This window comes from Macaca nemestrina, chromosome 14 (genome assembly GCF_043159975.1).
Source record: "Macaca nemestrina isolate mMacNem1 chromosome 14, mMacNem.hap1, whole genome shotgun sequence".
Taxonomy (NCBI): Eukaryota; Metazoa; Chordata; class Mammalia; order Primates; family Cercopithecidae; genus Macaca; species Macaca nemestrina.
The window spans coordinates 223,361-243,854 of NC_092138.1; the positions used below are offsets into that span (position 1 = coordinate 223,361).

At 44.2% G+C, this 20,494-nt stretch overlaps 1 protein-coding gene and 1 long non-coding RNA gene across 35 annotated transcripts in view; one reads left to right on the plus strand and one right to left on the minus strand.

Annotated features, from left to right (window-relative positions):
• LOC139358256 (uncharacterized) overlaps nt 1-20,228 on the minus strand; it is a 53,692-nt gene extending 33,464 nt beyond the window's left edge. For all 11 annotated transcript variants that reach the window (XR_011612955.1, XR_011612956.1, XR_011612960.1 and 8 more), the window contains exons 1-2: nt 18,531-20,228; nt 14,603-14,695 (exon numbers count right to left, since the gene is read on the minus strand). This is a non-coding gene — a long non-coding RNA (uncharacterized lncRNA). The remainder of the gene's footprint in view (nt 1-14,602; nt 14,696-18,530) is intronic.
• The window catches only part of AOPE (aminopeptidase O (putative)), a 386,190-nt gene continuing 385,278 nt past the window's right edge, over nt 19,583-20,494 (plus strand). For all 24 annotated transcript variants that reach the window (XR_011612942.1, XR_011612948.1, XR_011612943.1 and 21 more), the window contains exon 1: nt 19,583-19,714. The gene's annotated coding sequence lies outside the window, so the exon portion shown is untranslated. The remainder of the gene's footprint in view (nt 19,715-20,494) is intronic.

Genomic DNA, 20,494 nt, shown 5'->3' on the forward strand with positions numbered 1-20,494 from the left:
CAGAGCCAGGTTGTGTAGGCTGGGTACATTTCCTTTCTGTAGTGAAAAACCATAATTTTATATTGCCTCAGCATCCACTTGGAACATAAGTGAGATTTTCTCAAACCAGAAGCAGGGCTCGGTCACCCTTGACAGAGTTTCCAGTTCTCCACCTCCATCCATCTTGTTTTCGGTGGGGTGGTTGATTCGCTGTCTGCCTTACACAGCCGCCTGCTGCTGACCATCTTCCTTTACACAAATTAACTTCAAATGTATTATAGACGTAAATGTAATACCTAAACTTATAATGTTTCCAGAAAAAGGCATAGGAGAAAATTTTTGTCACCATGGGTTACATAAAGATTCCTTAGATACAACTCCAAAAGGATGAGTCATAAGAGAAAAAAATTGATAAACTAGACTTTACCAAAATTAAGAACTCATGCACCCAACTCCTTGTTTGCTTTGAGACAGGGTCTTGCTTTATCATCCAAGCTGGAGTGCAGCGGTGCGACCAGGGTTCACTGTAGCCTCAACCTCCTGGGCTCAAGTGATCCTCCCACCTCAGCATCTTGAGTAGCCAGGACTACAGGTGTGTGCCACCACACCTAGCTAATCTGTTTTTTATTTGTATAGATGGAGTCTCACTATGTTGCCCAGGCTGATCTCAAACTCCTAGGCTGAAGTGGTCCTCCCATTTTGGCCTCCCAAAGTGCTGGGATTACAGGCATAAGCTGCTGTGCCCAGCCAAACTAATGTTCTTTGAAAAATATTTTAGGTTAATAAAAAGACAAGGCCAGGCACGGTGACTCACACCTGTAATCCCAGCACTTTGGGAGGCCAAGGTGGGTGGATCACGAGGTCAGGCGTTCAAGACCAGCCTGGCCAACATGGTGAAACCCCATCTCTATTAAAAATACAAAAAATTAGCCAGGCGTGGTGGCACTCACCTGTAATCCCAGCTACTTGGGAGGCTGAGGTGGGAGAATTGATTGAACTCGGGAGGTGGAGGTTGCAGTGAGCTGAGATTGTGCCACTGCACTCCAGCCTGGGCGACACAGCAAGACTCCATGTTGGGAAAAAAAAGAAATAAAATAAAATACAACAATAAAAAGACAAATACCGGAGAAATATTTTCAAAGCATGTATGTGATTAAAGACTTATATATAGAATACTTAAAGAATTCTCAAAACTCAGTAATAAGAAAACAATCCAAAGAATATGGATGAAAGATTTCAACAAATACTTCACCAAAAAGGGTATATGGATTGCACATATACCGTGTGCACAAATAAGGCTTGAAAAGATGCTACATACCGTTTGTATTATGGACGTGCAAATTAAAATCACTGATGCTATCACAACATGCTTATTAAAATGGCTGAAATGTAAAAGACTGGCCCTAGCAAATGCTAGTGAGGATGTGGAGGAACTGGAACTCTTACACACTGTTGCCGGGCATTTAAAAAGGTCCGACCCCTTTGGAAAAGTCTAGCAGTTCCTTACAAAGTTAAACATATATCCGGCCATTCAACTCCAAGGTATTTACCAAAGAGAAATGAAAATATGTCCACACAAATATTTATGCATAAAAAGTTTTATTTCTAATAGCTAAAAACAGGAAAAAAACCAAATGTCCATCAATAGGTGAATAGACAAATTATTGTACCTCCATACAATGGAATTCTACTTAGCAATGAAAAGGAATACATCATTGGTACATCCTACAACATGGACAAACCTCAGAATAATTATGCTGTCAAATAAGTCAGACCAAGAATAAATATATATTTCAGGATTCCATTTATATGAAATTCTAGAAAATGCACACTTAACCAATAGTGCCAGAAAATATCAGTGGTTTCCTAGGGAGTTGGAGGGGTGTGAGAAAGGGATTACCAAGGGACATAAAAAACTGTCTGAGGTGGTGATGGGACATCACAGGTGTATACAATGTCAAAAAATATAAAATTTTACACTTTACATATTTTCGGTTTATTGCATGTTAGTCATATCTTGATAAAGCCGTTAAAAAATTAAGTGCTGACGCATAAGCATGCTGATATGTGGGTGAAGGAGAAAGGAAAATGGTTACTTCACTTAGGCAGCTTCACAGTGGAAGACGGGTGGACTGTTTTTGTAACTATTTAAAGCATTATTGTATTGTCAAAAGAATAAAATATCAGAAAAAGTTCATGGAAAGAACAATGTAAATTGAGAAATGTTAGTTTCTAATTTATGTGGTTTACAATAAAAAAAAAAAAAACCCTGCTTTTTTTTTTTTTGGGACGGAGTCTCGCTCTGTGGCCCAGGCTGGAGTGAGTGGCGTGATCTCAGCTCACTGCAAGCTCCGCCTCCTGGGTTCCCACCATTCTCCTGCCTCAGCCTCCGGAGTAGCTGGGACTACAGGTGCCGCCACCACACCAGGTTACTTTTTTTTTGTATTTTTAGTACAGACGGGTTTTCACCATGTTAGCCAGGATGGTCTCGATCTCCTGACCTCGTGATCCTCCCGCCTCGGCCTCCCAAAGTGCTGGGATTACAGGCGTGAGCCACCGCACCCGGCCCTCACCTACACAGGTTTTCATCACCCAGTGCAAAGTTACTCACTCCTCTTCCATTGTTTGAAAGTTTGAACTATGATCAGTTGCAGTTTCTTTCTTGGAATGTCCACCAGTTTAATACAATGTCAACAGAAAAATTTTTCTTTGGATCTCTCAATGCCTCTATCTCTCAAGCACCTCCACAAATTGCCCCTTTTTCTCTTCTTTCCTACCACCACCTTTTGCCTCCAACTGTGTCTGGAGTTGGTTCCTTCTGGTGGATTCTTGGTCTCACTGACTTCAAGAATGAAGCTGTGGACTTTCGTGGTGTTACAGCTCTTACAGGTGTGACGAACCCAAAGAGTGAGCAGCAGCAAGATTTATTCTGAAGAGCGAAAGAACAAAGCTTCCACAGCTGGAAGAGGATCCCAGTGGGTTGCTGCTGCTGACTGAGGTGGCCAGCTTTTTTTCCCTTATTTGTCCCTGCCCAAGTCCTGCTGATTGGTCCATTTTACAAAGTGCTGATTGGTGCATTTACAATCCTTTAGCTAGACACACAGCGCTGATTGGTGCATTTACAATCCTTTAGCTAGACACACAGCGCTGATTGGTGCATTTACAATCCTTTGGCTAGACACAGAGCACTGATTGGTGCATTTTTTACAGAGTGCTGATTGGTGCATTTACAATCCTTTAGGTAGACATGGAGCACTGATTGGTGCATTTACAGTCCTCTAGCTAGACAGAAAAGTTCTCCAAGTCCCACTGGAGCCAGCAACTCCAGCTGGCTTCACCTCTCACAAAGATCTGGGATTTCTTGGAGAGGTTGGTAGACTGACTTGGGACCACCGATTCTGTGCTCCTTGTCCCAGCATGCCTTTCATGCTATGCCTCTGTGTGACCCCTCAGTACCTGTTAAGCCCCAGGTTTGCTGCAGTGTAAATTCCAGAAAAGTGTCCCCAGAGTGAGTGCAAGTGATGAATCCTCACTGGACACTAAACGTCCCGAAGACTGTCTTACAATCGGTATTTTGGGGTAATTTGAGATGACAACAGTTTCCTTCCACTGCTGGGTGCCTAAAAAAACCTGCTCAGACTGGGCGGGGTTGCTCAAGCCTGTAATGCCAGCACTTTGGGAGGCCAAGGCAGGCGGATCACGAGGTCAAGAGATCGAGACCATCCTGTCCAACATGCTGAAACCCCATCTCTACTAAAAATACAAAAATTAGCTGGGCGTGGTGGCGCTGCCTGTAGTCCCAGCTACTCAGGAGGCTGAGGCAGGAGAATCACTTGAATCCAGGAGGTGAGTCGAGATCGCACCACTGCACTCCAGCCTGGCGACAGAGCGAGACTGTCTCAAAAATAATAATAATAATAATGATAATAAAACAAAAAACAAAAAAACTGCCCCATGTCCTGAGAATTCTGGAGAAGAGAATTACTTGGCTTTCATGTCCTCTCCTCAGAATCCTTGGACCTCGGCACACGAGGAGGGGTGGCAACGTGCTGGGACCTCCCAGAGTTCAGTGTTCACTATAGATGGAATCACAGAAATGTTGTTCTCACTAAGCTATGGGGCTTATCTTCACAAAGCTCAGAAATCATAGAAATTCAAAACTGAAATAGTAAAGTATCGTCAATCAACTGCGAAGTAACTTTACTTCTTTCTGGAAATTGGGATGGCTTAAGCCAAGTCATCTGGCATTCCTTAAGACAGTTCCTTAAGTCAGCTGGGCGTGGTGGCTCACACCTGTAATCCCAGCACTTCGGGAGGCCGAGGCTGGATCACGAGGTCAAGAGATCAAGACCATCTTGACTAACACGGTGAAACCCCGTCTCTTCTAAAAATAGAAAATTAGCCAGGCGTGGTAGTGCGGGCCTGTAGTCCCAGCTACTCAGGAGGCTGAGGCAGGAAAATCGCTTGAACCCAGGAGACGGAGGTTGCAGTGAGCCAAGATTGCACCACTGCACTCCAGCCTGGGCGACAGAGCGAGACTCCGTCTCAAAAAAAAAACAACCAAAAAACCACAACTAAGGTCATCCTCACTGTGTCTAGCAAAACAAAGTAGATTTGCAAACCCTGTGAAACATTATCATGAAAGATTCAGGTACGATTCTATATCATGTCATGGGACTTACACCTTTTTTGAAGTTAATTTGTTTTTATACAAGCATTATGTGTTGTAATGACACCAGGGTAAACGGGGTATCCATCACTTCAAGCATTTATCATTTATTTGTGTCAGGAACATTCCAGTCATAGTCTTTTAGTTATTTTAAAATATATAATACATTATCATTGACTATAGTCACCCTGTTGTGCTATCAAATACTGAACTTTACTTATCCTATCTAACTATATTTTTGCATCTATTAACTGTCCCCACTTTTCCCTTCCTCCCCACTATCCTTCCCAGCCTCTGGTAGCCATTATTCTACTCTCTATCTCCATGAGTTCAATTACTTTAATTTTTAGCTCCCACATATGAGTTAGAATATGTGATATTTGTCTTTCTGTGCCTTAACATAATATCCTCCAGTTCCATCCATGTTGTTCTTTTTTACGGCTGAATAGTAGTCCATCGTGCATATATACCTAGTTTTCTTTTTCTTTTCTTTTTCTTTTGTTTTTTTGAGACAGAGTCTTGCTTTGTCGCCCAAGCTGCTGGAGTGCAGTGGCACAATCTTGGCTCACTGCAACCTCCGCCTCCTGGGTTCATGCTATTCTCCTGCCTCAGCCTCCCAAGTAGCTGGGACTACAGGCACTCACCACCACGCCCAGCTAATTTTCTGTATTTTTAGTAGAGACAGGTTTCACCGTGTTAGCCAGGATGATCTCAATCTCCTGACCTCGTGATGTGCCCACCTCAGCCTCCGAAAGTGCTGGGATTACAAGCGTGAGCCACCGCGCCCGGCCATATGTACCTAGTTTTCTTTACCCACTTATGTGCTGATGGACACTTAGGTTGATTCCAAATCCTGGCTATTGTGAATAGCACTGCAGTAAACGTGATAGTGCAGACATCTCTTTGATATACTGATTTCCTTTCTTTTGGGCATATACCTAACAGTGGCATTGCTGGATCACATGCTAGTTCTATTAGTTTCATGAGGAGCTTCCATACTGTTCTCTATAGTGGCTGTACTAATTCACATTCCCACCAACAGTGTACAATGAGGGCTCCCTTTTCTCCATATCCCAGACAGCATTTGTTATTTTTTGTCTTTTGAGTACAAGCCATTTTAACTGGGGTAAGATAGTATCTCATTGCAGTTTTGATTTACATTTCTCTGATTAATGACATTGAGCATTTTTTTCATATTTCTGTTGGCCATTTGTATGTCTTCTTTTGAAAAATGTCTAGATATTTTGCCCATTTTAAATTGGATTATTTGATTTTTTGCCCTATTGAGTGGTTTTAGCTCTTCACATATTCTGGTTTTTAATTCCTTGTCGGATAGGTAGTTTGCAAACAATTTCGTGCCGAAGCTGTTTAGCTCAATGTGATCCCGTCTGTCCAATTCTGCTTTGGTTGCCTAAACTTTTGAGGTATTACTCAAGAAATCTTTGATCAGACAGACCAATGTCCTAGAGAGTTTCTCCAGTGTTTTCTTTTAGCAGTTTCATAGTTTCAGGTCTTAGATTTAGGGACTTACACTTTTTAAAAAGCCATGAAATGTATGCCACTTTTAAAGATTCGAGTTCATGCTCAAAATATAATTTGAGGCGGCTGGTCACAGTGGCTCACGCCTGTAATCCCAGCACTTTGGGAGGCCGAGACGGGCGGATCATGAGGTCAGGAGATCGAGACCATCCTGGCTAACACGGTGAAACCCCGTCTCTACTAAAAAAAAAATACAAAAAATTAGCTGGGCGTGGTGGCGGGTGCCTGTAGTCCCAGCTACTCAGGAGGCTGAGGCAGGAGAATGGCGTGAAACTGGGAAGTGGAACTTGCAGTGAGCTGAGATTGTGCCACTACACTCCAGCCCAGGCGACAGAGCAAGACTCTGTTTAAAAAAATATATGGCCAGGCGCGGTGGCTCAAGCCTGTAATCCCAGCACTTTGGGAGGCTGAGACGGGCGGATCACGAGGCCAGGAGATCGAGAGACGATCCCGGCTAACATGGTGAAACCCCGTCTCTACTAAAAAATACAAAAAAAAAAACTAGCCGGGCGAGGTGGCAGGCGCCTGTAGTCCCAGCTACTCGGGAGGCTGAGGCAGGAGAACGGCGTAAACCCGGGAGGCGGAGCTTGCAGTGAGCTGAGATCCGGCCACTGCACTCCAGCCTGGGCGACAGAGCGAGACTCCGTCTCAAAAAAAAAGAAAAAAAAAAAATATATATATATATATACACACACACACACATATATAAAAATTACATTATATATATTATATATAACATTATATATATTATGTAATACAGAACATAGAATATAGATTCTATATTATATAATACAGAATATATAATGTATAATATATAATATATATTGCAGTTTTGATTTGCATTTCTCTGATTAATGACATTGAGCATTTTTTTCATATTTCTGTTGGCCATTTGTATGTCTTCTTTTGAAAAATGTCTATTTAGATATTTTGCCCATTTTCAATTGGATTATATAATATATAAAATAGATAATATATACAATATATATAATATATATATAATCTGAGGCATAAAGTTCACCCATGAGAAGTTTGCCAGTATTATGGCATTTGTTTTTTTAAACAGAGTCTCACTCTGTTGCCCAGGCTGGAGTGCAGTGGCGCAATCTCAGCTCATTGCAACCTCCGCCTCCCAGGTTCAAGCGATTCTCCTGCCTCAGCCCCTTAAACTGAAAATGTGAAAATTATTTATGACTGTAGCTAGAGATTTGGCAAAGCTTTACTTCATATCTTGATAAATCATCCAAACACTGAACAGCATTTGTGTTCAACTAAGATAGAACTAGAATTAATAGGGTAATGTCATCAAAACATGTATATTATTAATTCTTAATGGCATGACATTATTTTCCCTGTTGGAGACATTTAATATCCTGGAATAAGAGTGAAGAGCAATATTTTAGGATATAAGTGCTATTGCTCTATTATAACCCTGCAAAGGGCTACCTACATACAAAACTGTTTTTCTCTTTCCATCATTTCTTCCTTTTTTTTTCTTTTGAGACGGAGTCTCGCTCTGTCACCCAGGCTGGAGTGCAGTGGAGCGATCTTGGCTCACTGCAACCTCTGCCTCCTGGATTCAAGTGATTTTCCTGCCTCAGCCTTCCCAGTAGCTGGGACTATAGGCACTACCACCACGCCTGACTAAGTTTTGTATTTTTAGTAGAGACGGGGTTTCACCATGTTGGCCAGGATTGTCTCAAATTTCTGACCTCGTGATCCACCTGCCTCGGCCTCCCAGAGTGCTGGGATTACAGGTGTGAGCCACTGCGCCCGGCCTCCCAGAGTGCTGGGATTACAGGTGTGAGCCGCCCGCCCGGCCTCCCAGAGTGCTGGGATTACAGGTGTGAGCCGCCCGCCCAGCCATTTATTCCTTCTTCACTCTTTGAAGAGTTCTTACCTTCTGACCAAAGTCATGGACCAAATAGGTGTCATAAGTTGCTCCTTTGTACCTACAGGTACAGGGCCATGTACCCATCAAATGCTCGTTAAATTGATGTGATAATAAGGGAATATAGCCAGGTGCAGTGGCTCATGCTTATAATCCCAGTGGGCGGATTGGCGAGCCCAGGAGTTTGAAACCAGCCTGGGCAACATGATGAGACCCTATCTCTACAAAAAATACAAAATATTAGCTGGGTGTGGTAGTGTGTGCCTCTAGTCCCAGCTACTTGGGAGGCTGAGGTGGGAGTTTCGCTTGAGCCCAGCAGGTCGAGACTGCAGTGAGCCAATATTGCATCACTGCACTCCAGCCTGGGCAACAGAGTGAGATTCTGACTCAAAAAAAAAAAAAAAAAAAAAAAAAAAAGGGCGGGGGGAATTTTTTGGGAAAATTTCCAGTGACTATTAAGAGAGGCAGTAGACTATATTGGTTAAGAGCTGTCTTGGTTTGGGTCCTCCCAAAAGCAGACTCTGAGACAAGAATTTAGGTGCAAGTAATTTATATAGAAGTTGACCCAGGAAGCACTAAGAGAGAGTTAGGGAATATGTGTAGGGAAGGGAGAAAAAGCAATAAAGGGTAAATTAATGGTCAGGTTACTTCTGTGGGCAATCGAGGCTCCATGCTGCTGGGGACCCTCTGAGAGATTTTGTGAAAAATAACTCAGAGTCATTTGAGAGAGGGGCGAGGAAGCTGGGCTTAATCTGCCAACTCCCGTCCTTCTTGGCTGAGTGTCACTTCTATGAGATGAAACCTCTCTGCACAGGTCAAACAGACGCCAGTGGCCAGAGAATGTTCTCAGGGAGCGGTAAACAGGAAGCTGGTGGGCACAGAAGACGACTGTCTGGAGGTGGCCTCCCGGGGCCTAGGGGAATATGGGTGGGGCCAGGTGTTAGGATGGGGTGCTTAAGGGCTTGTGCAAAAGCTGCGTTTCCACAATACCTGCACTGCTCTTTTTGTCTGGGGAAAGAATGTATGCTCATTTGGGGTGGCTGACAACGATTATAGGGCTGCTGAGCTTCCTCCAAGCTATTTCCATGAGGCTGCTTTGTACCTTCTTTATTGAATTTCTGTATACAGTAGAAATCATAATCCATCATTTATAAAGCTAAAATGCCTGTGAGGCAAATAGGATTGTCTCTTTCCCCCGCTTCAAACTCATTGTTCTCAAGAAAAAGACCAGCATCTTTAACACCAGCTAACAGACTCTGTAGAGCCTGGTCCTGCAAACCTTCTGTCCTGCTTTGCTCCTCCTCTCTTATGTAAGTTCCTTGTATGTACCATGCATCTAGAGGCCACAGGATCTTTGCATACATTATCCCTCTTGGAATGCTGCTCAGCCCTCATTTCCACAGGCTGATCTGACCTTCCACTGCTGTAATCGCCCCTCTGCAGGATAAGGTTTCCACTGCTCTCCCTGCTTGGCCAGCTACGCCTCGACTACTCCCGTCCTCCCGTCATCCATTCTCCTTGTTGGACGGTAGAGAGCTGATTTCCAGCTGCCTTACGCTTTGGCTTTTCAACACAAAATCCATTCCTAGGCCAGGGAACAATCAGGCAGAACAGGAGGACTTCTTGGGAAGGGGAAAGAAGATAACTCCTTACTCACTTCTACAGCATGAGGAAGAAACCATTTATTCTGCCTTAATTATTGCATCAAAAGTAGTTCCATAATCGTATCCTTATTCATTCATTATTCATGTAGGAAGACATTGTTTAATGCTTGAAATTCCTCTTACATATGTATTATCTTTACAGATGCTACTTCTCCTCAAAGTTGTCACGGTCACTGGCTCTTCGGCCACACGCCTCTTCTGGGTACATTTCCATCAATGAAATGATTTAGTAATGTCTGCTCTTCTTTGAATTCATTCAAAAGAAAATACAGAACTGTACTAACAAGTTCTCTGAACAAAAACCAAAAGCACTGATGGAAAACTGGAGACATTCTGGAGAAACACATACATGGTTTTTTTTTTTCTGTGTTCAAAAGAATCTCGCAGGAGCCTCTCCAAGGCGACTTCACAGTGAGACTCCTGCTCTCTAAAGCTCAGCTGGCAATAAGGAGCTACATGGTTTTTAAAAAGGTATAAACACTGGTGACGAGAATGTCGGGGAATGTTCATCTCATCCCACACGCGACTTTATCAGAGGGTTCCTTCCTCCGAAAAGGCTAGAAGTAAATACAGAAGGAGGGGAGGCTTATAATTCTCCTCGACTGATTTCATCTTTTCATTTGTTGAGAATAAAGGATGCTTTCCCCTCAAATTAGGTTTTAATGATTTAAAAGAAACCAAGGCTGGGCGCGGTGGCTCAAGCCTGTAATCCCAGCACTTTGGGAGGCCGAGATGGGCGGATCACGAGGTCAGGAGATCGAGACCATCCTGGCTAACACGGTGAAACCCCGTCTCTGCTAAAAAAAAAATACAAAAAAAAAACTAGCCGGGCAAGGTGGCGGCGCCTGTAGTCCCAGCTACTCGGGAGGCTGAGGCAGGAGAATGGCGTGAACCCAGGAGGCGGAGCTTGCAGTGAGCTGAGATTGTGCCACTCACTCCAGCCTGGGTGACAGAGCAAGACTCCGTCTCAAAAAAAAATTAAAAAATAATTAAAAAAAAAAGTTCAGGACAAAGAACATATAAGTAGTCCCAACTCTAATCTCAATGCCTCTTTATGAAGTCAGTCATCACATTACTTTTCTGGCAACAGTAGTAAAATAGGGCTTGGCACAAGAAACCTCACTGAAACTACTTTGCTAGAGTCATTCTTGCACCAAATGGTGCAGCTATACACACCCAGGGAGTATGCAGGAATTTAACCTGGGGTCCCATCTGGTAATCTGCAGACTTTAAGCTTTTCCAGGGATGTGGGAGAGGGAAGGAGGCAGTGATGTGTCAAGCTGCTGAGATGTATCGCTGTCCTCTCCATCAGCCCGCATCCTCGTATCACCGCCGGAGATGCCACCAGTCACCCAGAAATTCTGCAGGATGAGCATGAGAATGTGCTTCATCTGCTGGATGGGGTATTTTCATGCTCCTGGCAATAAAATGTCAGACTTAGGAAACACCCTCTCCTCCACCCCCTTCTAAAGAAAGGTACTCAGAAGCCAAAGTTGTGTCATGTGACCTGCCCCCGGGCCATAGCTGATTGAATTAGGGGCAGACACTTGACCTAAAATGGTCTTAAATATATTCCTTTTCTCTCAGTAATTTGGAATTGGAATTAAGAGATCTGGTACCCCTTAGAAGGAAGAGATATAAACTTGGGGATTCTGAGATAACCATCCTTGCCCAATGCGTGGCTATAGATTCAAGGAAAGTCCATCTAGGAAGAAAGGATAGTGAAGCAGAAATGCCTGAAAGTAGAAGACAGAGAAGGGGAAAAGAGTTCTGCAGGCTCCCAGGGTTCCTTTGACCCAGCTGCATTCCTGCTCTTGGTCTCTGAGTCACCGCTGCATTTTTATAATAATTTCCCATTTTTAACTTACATGATTTTTGAAACCAGAGTCCCAACTGATACAAACATCCAACCAGTGGTAACCTTTTGTAAGACAAGAGATGAGCGTTTTTCAATCCTTGTATGGAAGTGTTTATATTTTAAGTAGGGATTAGAGTCAGAATCTTTAAAACATTGCTGTGGCTGGGCGTGGTGGCTCACGCCTGTAATCCCAGCACTTTGGAAGGCCGAGGTGGGTAGATCACAAGATCAGGAATTGGAGACCAGACTGGCCAAGATGGTGAAACCCTGTCTCTACCAAAAGTAAAAAAAATTAGCCAGGCGTGGTGGTGCGTGCCTGTAGTCCCAGCTACTCAGGAGGGTAAGGCAGGAGAACTGCTTGAACCCAGGAGGCGAAGGTTGCAGTGAGCTGAGATCATACCACTGCACTCCAGCCCGGGTGACAGAGTGAGACTCCATCTCAAAACAAAACAAAACAAAACAAAACAAAACATTGCTGTTACTGGCAGTGATGGAATTAGAAAAGTTCAGCGACTTTTGAAAAGCCTCAGTCCAGATGAATCCCACAGGTTCTTAGGAGTAATGTCTCTCTAGGTTGGGACAAACAGCAAGTTTTTGCTACCGTTTGTGAAATCACTGGGCTTCTAGTGGGCAAATGTACCCCGATCCTGTCTGTTTCCAACACTGCCATTGGTGGTCAGGACAACATGCTTCCATTTGCACAAGTATGTCCAGGAGGATTCCTCCTATAAGGTAAGTGCCTGTGTTGCTGGGACTCAGTCCCTTGTGAAGGGGCCCACCAAAGACAGTTTTGCTTGGGTCTTCCCAAAGCTATGCTGTTGGGTTTATGCTTGGGTGAAAAATTATACTGTTCTGTACTGGCTCAATGTCTAGGTTTAGATAGAATAAGCTTCCCATTAGTTCCACCCGTGGGAAACATTTTTCTTTTCATGTGTCTGCTTTTCTGTCTCCCAAGAACATGAGAACAGAAGTCACACAGGAGTCTTACGCTTCTTCTTCTTCTTTTTTTTTGAGATGGAGTCTCGCTTTTCTTTTGAGATGTTGCCCAGGATGGCATGCAGTGGCATGATCTTGGCTTACTGCAACATCCAACTCCTGGGTTTAAGTGATTCTCCTGCCTCAGCCTCCCGAGTAGCTGGGACTACAGGCACATGTCACCATGCCCAGTTGATTCTTTTGTATTTTCAGTAGAGACAGGGTTTCACCATGTTGGCCTGGCTGGTCTTGAACTCCTGACCTCAGGTGTTCCACTTGCATGGGCCTCCCAAAGTGCTGGAATTACAGGCGTGAGCCACCGCGACTGACCGAGTCTTACGTTTCATTCACCCATTCTTTCAATAAATAGATAAATATGCACTGAGCACCTTCAAGAGGCAAAGCAGTGCCCAGTGTTGAGGCCAGCTGTTCCATGTTAGTCTGAAGCGAGCAAATCCACATTTCCCTCTCCCATTCTGCCCACCAGAAAGACTATCCTAGGGATACCCCAGGCCATCTATCTCCCTTTGACCTCATCCACTCTACTTTGTTTCCAGCCTTCTTGGTTTCTCAACATCCATCTCCCCTCCCCAATTTTATCTCCATTTCTTGGTTGCTTTTTCTCTTCTTGCCGTCCTAGCTTTGCTATTTGGTACCTATATAGGGCAAAGTCTAGGGCTCTGATTGCTAATGCAATAAACTACTTTTATTTCCACAGTAGACTGGAGTTTTTTGATGTCAGGGACACATTTTTTTCATCTTTGTGTCCCCAGAGCCCAGAAATACACCTAATACATAGAAGCACTCAAAGTTGCTGAAAAAAAAAAAAAAAGAATGTAATGATACACATGTAATTAGCAAGAATATGTTAATGCTAAATCTTACACACACTCATTCTCACAAAGCTCACTAGTGTTAGAGAAGAAAAGATAGACCAGAGATTGGGGTAAAGGGACTAGATTCTTTTTCTCGGAAGCCAGAGGTTTTGTGCCACCCACGGCTGAACCACTCTAGTGTTTACTTTCTTTTTTTATTTTTGAGACGGAGTCTCGCTCTGTCGCCAGGCTGGAGTACAGTGGCACAATCCCAGCTCACTGCTACCTCTGCCTCCTGGGTTCAAGCGATTCTCCCGCCTTAGTCTCCTGAGTAGCTGGGATTACAGGTGCCCGCCACCACGCCCAGCTAATTTTTGTATTTTTAGTAGAGACGGGGTTTCATCATGTTGGCCAGGATGGGCTTCATCTCTTGACCTTGTGATCCGCCCACCTCAGCCTCCCAAAGAGCTGGGATTCCAGGCGTGAGCCACCGCGCCCGGCCCCCTGGTGTTTAATTTCATTAGAATCCTCTGAAAATTGTTGTTGCCTCCTTCCCAAGTATAAACAAAGATTTCATTGTGAATACCACTTTCTTTCTTCCTGGGAATCATGACATTCCATCCTCTTTGGCAATAATACGTTGACATCTCCTTCTGTCTCTTATTTTTTACTTTTTAGTAAAAAGAACATCATTTTCAGTCTCAGTGCCCTTGGAAATGACTCGGTCCCTTTGAGCGAGGTTTTTCTCCTTGTTTACTTCTTGCATCAGCCACCAATACTCTCCACAGTGATAGAACCTGTAGCCCAAACTGCTGTATGGCTGTATATAAAATCTACAGTAATCTCTCCAACCCATTTTGACCAAGTCACTGAGATGACTTGTAGCTCATGGCTGTATTCGACTTTCATTTACCGCCCATCCTACTCTAGTAGGATTTTTCTCCCAGAAACTTGCAAATATTTCAAATCCTGCATTTCTATTTTGACACATTCATCCCACTTGTCTCTCATCAACCCACAGTGAGTTTTGGAGAGAAGTTTTTTTTGCAACAGTTCCCACTGTAGAAGATAATGACATGCAAACCGAAGTGAGGTTTGAACAGGCTCACTCCCTTTGGTATGACATGTGGGGTATTAGCCCATTTTCACACTGCTATAAAGAAATACTTGAGACTGGGTACTTTATAAAGGAAGGAGGTGTAATTGACTCACAGTTCTGCAAGGCTGGGGAGGCCTCAGGAAACTTAACAATCACGGTGTAAGAGGAAGCAGGTGCCTTCTTCACAACTCAGCAGGGAAGAGAACCTGTGAAGCAGGAACTGTCAAACGCTCATAAAACCAGCAGATCTCGTGAGAACTCATTCACTATCAGCACGGGGGGCGGTTTCCCTTCATGCTGCTCTGCCAGTCACCTCCCTCCCTCCACATGTGGTGATTACAATTTGAGATGAGATCTGGGTGGGAATACAGAGCCAAACCATATCATGTGGCCAGACCATCGTGACATTTAAGTGAGTCAGAAACCTGGCAGACAGGCTTCAGACAAATTTCCTTATCCTTAAGGAAATTCTTCTAAGAGCTTAAAGGCTTATGCAACTATGTTTTGTATATAGGAGTAGTTATAAGAGTAGAAATTTGAAATTTTCAACCCTCCCACATTCCATAAAATCATTTAGAGACATTCTCTCATTACACATGAGAAAAATGTAAGCTCAGAGAAGTCGAGTGAGTTGCTGGAGTCATATAGATAGTGGCAGAGTCAAAAATAAGTATGATTTGGTGGGGCGTGGTGGCTCACGACTGTAATCTCAGCACTTTGGGAGGCTGAGGACTTTGAGGGAGGGACTGTTATCATCTTTGCTTCAAAGCTACACTATGAATTCCTCCCATGGTTAGCTTGGCCTACACCCAGGAGTGCGGGAAGACAGCCAGCCTTTGAGGCTGGAAGCAAGATGGAGTCAACCATGCTAGATTTCTTCCACTGTCGTAATCTTTGCAAAGACAGTTTCAGTCTGGGTGAAATTTGCAAATGTCTTTACTGTGTATTCTTCTTTTGACTTCTAGTCCTTCAGTTAGATTCAGTTAGAATTAGATTTGGTGGAAGACACAACACCCAAAATAAAGTGACTTAAATGAAAGAGCAGCTTATTTATCTTGGTTAAAGTGCAACTTATGTGGTAGCTCTGTCCACAAAGTCCTTAGGGACCCAACTCTTTCTATCTTGCTGCTTTCCTCTAATGCTCTGAGGGTTGAATTATGATCTAAAATGGCTACTTAGACAAGCCAATACATCTGCATTTCAATCAAAAGGAAGGGAGATGGAAAGAAAAGAAGACAAACTTTTGTCTTATCTGTTTGGTAAGGATGGTTGCCACACCTTGCTACATGATACTTTCTCTTATAGCCGTTACCCAGTGCATAGTCACAGGGCCACAGCGAGCTGAAAGGGAGGCTGAAAAATGTTGTCTTTCTCCTGGTCTTCTGGGTGGCCATGTTAGAATCAGATAAAGATATTCTATTACCTAGAATGTGAAGGTTCTAGTATTATGAAACAACAATAGCAAAACAACAAGTCGATATTGAGGACCGGCCAGCAATCTCTGTCATCCTCTCCTCTGTTGAACTTAGTTCATCTGAGCTAATTCTGTCAGAAATTCTTTTGAACTTTACTCCAAGGCACTAAATCTCAATGAGGATATGAGTAGATTTCATGGAGCTGACAGCATCAGAGGGAAAAAACATCATTAATGAGAATCGTATCTCAGCCCATTAATGAGAATCATATCCACTAGGGAGTACATGTCCCTAAGAACAGACCTTAGGGGTATATCTCTGCTTGCGACATGAATACTCATCAATATAAGTTTTGCAAGTGGAACACTTAGTATTCTCAGGAGTAACCAAATGAATACAAGATGTTGACTCATGTCACTTTGACTCCCTGAGGTGTTGATTTCGTATATATAAACACAAACATTTAAATCCAAATTAGATTTGCATCAATCAAAGCATGTCCTGGAGCAAATTTCATTTTGTAAATTTATAAAAAATTCATTTTAATATTCTATGTTTTACATTTTATATTACATACAGTTATATAACATTTATATAACTGTTTCTCATTTTTCTACTTCACTGAAATTATTTTCACTGAAATCATTTCCAGTTCTTTTATATGCAAGCTTCCCATTGAAGTTACAATTTAGCATTATTTTTCGTCTTCATGACTAATTATAGTCATTAGAGTTTCTGACATTATGAGTTTTCTTTTGTGGTGAATTAACCAAGACCAATTGTTTTTCTGCTCAAACTTTGTAGATCTAAATCTCGTCCAAAAAATTTGATTGATTTTTTTCCATCAGTTTTAAATAAGTGACAATTTTACCATGTCTGGTTTTCTCAATTTTTCCAGTTTTCAATGTTACCAATCAGCAGTTATAGTTCAGTCAGTTTTAACTTTATAACTAAATTGTGCTCAGTTTTGGCCACTGTTAATTTCATTTTGTATTTATTTCTATCAAGTCCAGTTTTCCCTGTCAACCTGGTCACAATATCCTTGGCATTACAATAGCCAGGCAAAATAACAACACCAAAAACCCAATGAGATAAAACCCCAAATTCCAGGCAACTATTCTGACATGTTTGGTGGCTATAAAGACAGAAATGAATACATTGTAGGAATCATCTAGTTCAATCTTCTCATTTTATAAGCGAGAAGACTGAAGTTCCCCAAGAAAGATGAAGCCTTGGGCAAGTGCAAGAGGTACTAAGGATGGAGGTGATGAGCAGGTGTGATAAATACTGATTGGACTGTGGGATGACAAAGAGGGACAAGTCTAGGATGATCCTGGATTTCAGGATTGGGTGACTGCGTGGATATTGATGCTATTAACTCAGACAAAAATACATGAGTAGGTCAGGTTTGGGGGTAGGGATAGAGGATGAGTTCAGGTTTTTATTTTTATTTTTTTTTTATTTTATTTTATTTTATTTTTTTTTGTTGAGACGGAGTCTCGCTCTGTCGCCCAGGCTGGAGTGCAGTGGCCGGATTTCAGCTCACTGCAAGCTCCGCCTCCTGGGTTCACGCCATTCTCCGGCCTCAGCCTCCCGAGTAGCTGGGACTACAGGCGCCCGCCACCTCGCCCGGCTATTTTTTGTATTTTCTTAGTAGAGACGGGGTTTCACCGTGTTAGCCAGGATGGTCTCGATCTCCTGACCTCGTGATCCGCCCATCTCGGCCTCCCAAAGTGCTGGGATTACAGGCTTGAGCCACCGCGCCCGGCCGAGTTCAGGTTTTTAAATGCTAGCTGGATGTTTAAGTGGAATCTGGATATTTCAATACGATTTTTTTTTTTTTTTTTTTTTTTTGAGACAGAGTCTTGCCCTGTTGCCCAGGCTGGAATGCAATGACACGATCTCAGCTCACTGCAAGCTTCACCTCTGTGTTCAAACGATTCTCCTGCCTCAGCCTCCCAAGTAGCTGGGATTACAGGCATGCACCATCACGCCCAGCTAATTTTTGTATTTTTAGTAGAGACAGGGTTTCACCATTTTGGCCAGGGTGGTCTTGAACTCCCGACCTTAGGTGATCCACCTGCCTCCGCCTCCCAAAGTGCTAGGATTACAGGTGTAAGTCACTGCACCCGGCCCTCGATTGTCTTTTAAAGAGAGGATCTGACACAACTGGGTGAGCATTCCTTGTTGCCAAAAATCAACAGAGCTGTGGTAGGGACCATGAGCTCCAGATCACCACAGTCTCTATCCCTGGGCTTCACTCCTTTGTGTTAACTGCCCAGCTGCTGTAGGCTTTGGGGTTTGCAGCCTCTGATGTAGCATAAGAAAGCCACGGGAAAAAAGAGCTCAGGAAAAGGGAAAGTGGAGGCCAGTGAGAGAAACTGAGGAATGACAGAGAGGTGAGAGAGCCTAGAGGACTGACTTGGAAACAAGCAAAGGAACCATGTTTTAAAGGAGGAGAAACAAACCTTGTTTTAGCTATATGATCCAGCTATTTGCTTAGGTCCCAGATTTAAGAACCATTTTTCACACTTTTCCTTATCTCCCTTATCTAAACTCATCTCCAAGTCTGTCACATCTACCTCAGAATTATTCCTGAAATTTGTCCATCTCTATCATTTCTTACCTGCTCATTGCAAAAGCAACTCTTCTCTCTGCATCCTTTTAAATTGTTTCTCAAAAGTTCCATGTATACACAGCAGCAAGCAGGGTGATGATGCTACGAAACGAGATCCTGTCACTCACGTGTTGAAAACTCTTCACTAGTTTCCCATTACACTTGGAATAAACTCCGTATCCCTCACAGGGCCCCAGAGAGTCTGTGCATGATGGGGACTCTCCTGGCCTCGTTGATCTCATCCTCCGTGCTTCCCATGACCCACTTTCTCCTTTTCTTCAAGGCACCACATTCTGCTCCTTCCTTGTTGCTTGCTCACATGTAGATCCTTCTGTTGGCTGTTCTTTCCTTGTATCTCCAGAGCCGGCTTCCTCTCAGTTTACCGAACCTCTTCAGAGGGCACTTTCTTGACATCTCAAATCAAAAGGTCACCTGTCTTCCTTTAATTTCTCAGCAGCTTATTTTCCTTCTCCATTTAGTATCTCCTTTCTCAACTAGAAAGTAATCCCCATGAGGGCAGGCACAGCATCTGTCTTGTTCCTGGTTGTTTCCCCAGCTTCTGTTAAGGGCGCTTCCCTGGCACACAGGAGGAACTTAAATTGTGGTGGAATTAATATGTGAACAACAGTCACATGCAGCAGAGATGAGACTAGGCTAAGGAATAAAAATTGCACATCTGTATTTCGGTAACTTCTTTTATTTTATTTGAAACGGGGTCTTGCTCTGTGGCCCAGGCTGGAGTGCAGTGGCACGTTCATAGCTCACTGCGGCCTCGAACTCCTGGGCCTCAGCCTCCAGAGTAGCTGGGACCACGGCCGCGCGCCACCACACTCGGCTAATTTTTTAATTTTTTTGTAGAGACGGGGCCTCCCCAGGTTGCCCAGGCTGGTGATTTTTTTCTTAAGTGTCATAAAGATTTTGCAATGAGGAATAGTACGGTACCGCGGCAACTCCACACGCCCCGGCAAGCCAGGCTGCTCGCGCCTCCTACAGCGGCGGCAGCCCCGCGCCTGCGCAGATCTCCCTCGGGCGGTCCCGCCCTCTCATCCGACGGGGGCGGGCTTAGCGGAAGGCGGGCCCGGCCGAATGCGGCCGCGGGCGCGTGTCGATGACGTCACCCGGCGCGTGCCGGGGTAGCCCGTAGTAACCCCGAGTCTGCGGAAGTGGTGACCCGTGGGACGCGGCTGAGACAGGTAACCTGTTCGCTCCCTGTGGGGTCCCTGCCTTCCCTCCTCCGGCGTCGGGATGGCGGCGGGGACAGCACCATTCCGTTCTGAAGGCGACGGGGAACCCTCCCTTACCCTCACTTTTGCTCGACCAGCGAGGACCCGCATCCCCTCCTCAGTTCTCCCAGACTCCTGGGGCTGAAACCCATCCTGGGGAGTGGGCGGAGCGGTCCCATCTCACCACCTCAGCTGTAGAGGCGGCCACGGGCTCTGGCTGTCTTCTCCCCTGCAGCACAGACCTTTCTCAGCCTCTGGGTGCCTCCTCCTCCGTCTCTTCCCTGCAGGCCCTCGGTCACCTGCCGGTCTCGGCTTCCAGCCCCACAGGGCTCATCTCCAGTCTTAAGCTGGCAGAATAGTTTCCAGTTCGATTCATTTCCACTTGCAGTGAAACCCATCCGCTTCTTCTTCCCCCGGAGTATCTTTACTGAGAGCAAACAAATTTTGAGTTTTGGTGTCCTATAGAACATCCTGTTAGTCTGGAGTTTTGTTCATTAACGCATGCGTGGGCGGGGAGGAGGTGGCACAGTAATGTGATTGTCTATTGTGATAATAAAAGATCCACTTAGGATCCAATCCGCTCTTGAGCTGCATGGAACAGTTAATAGCATTGCATAAAATGCCTCTTGTACCTGGATTTCTTTTGGGTTTTCGTGCAATGATGACAATTAGCCTTGCAAAGGTAGCTCTCAAAAGAAGTAACATAACCCCTTTGGGAGGCCGAGGCGGGCGGATCACGAAGTCAGGAGA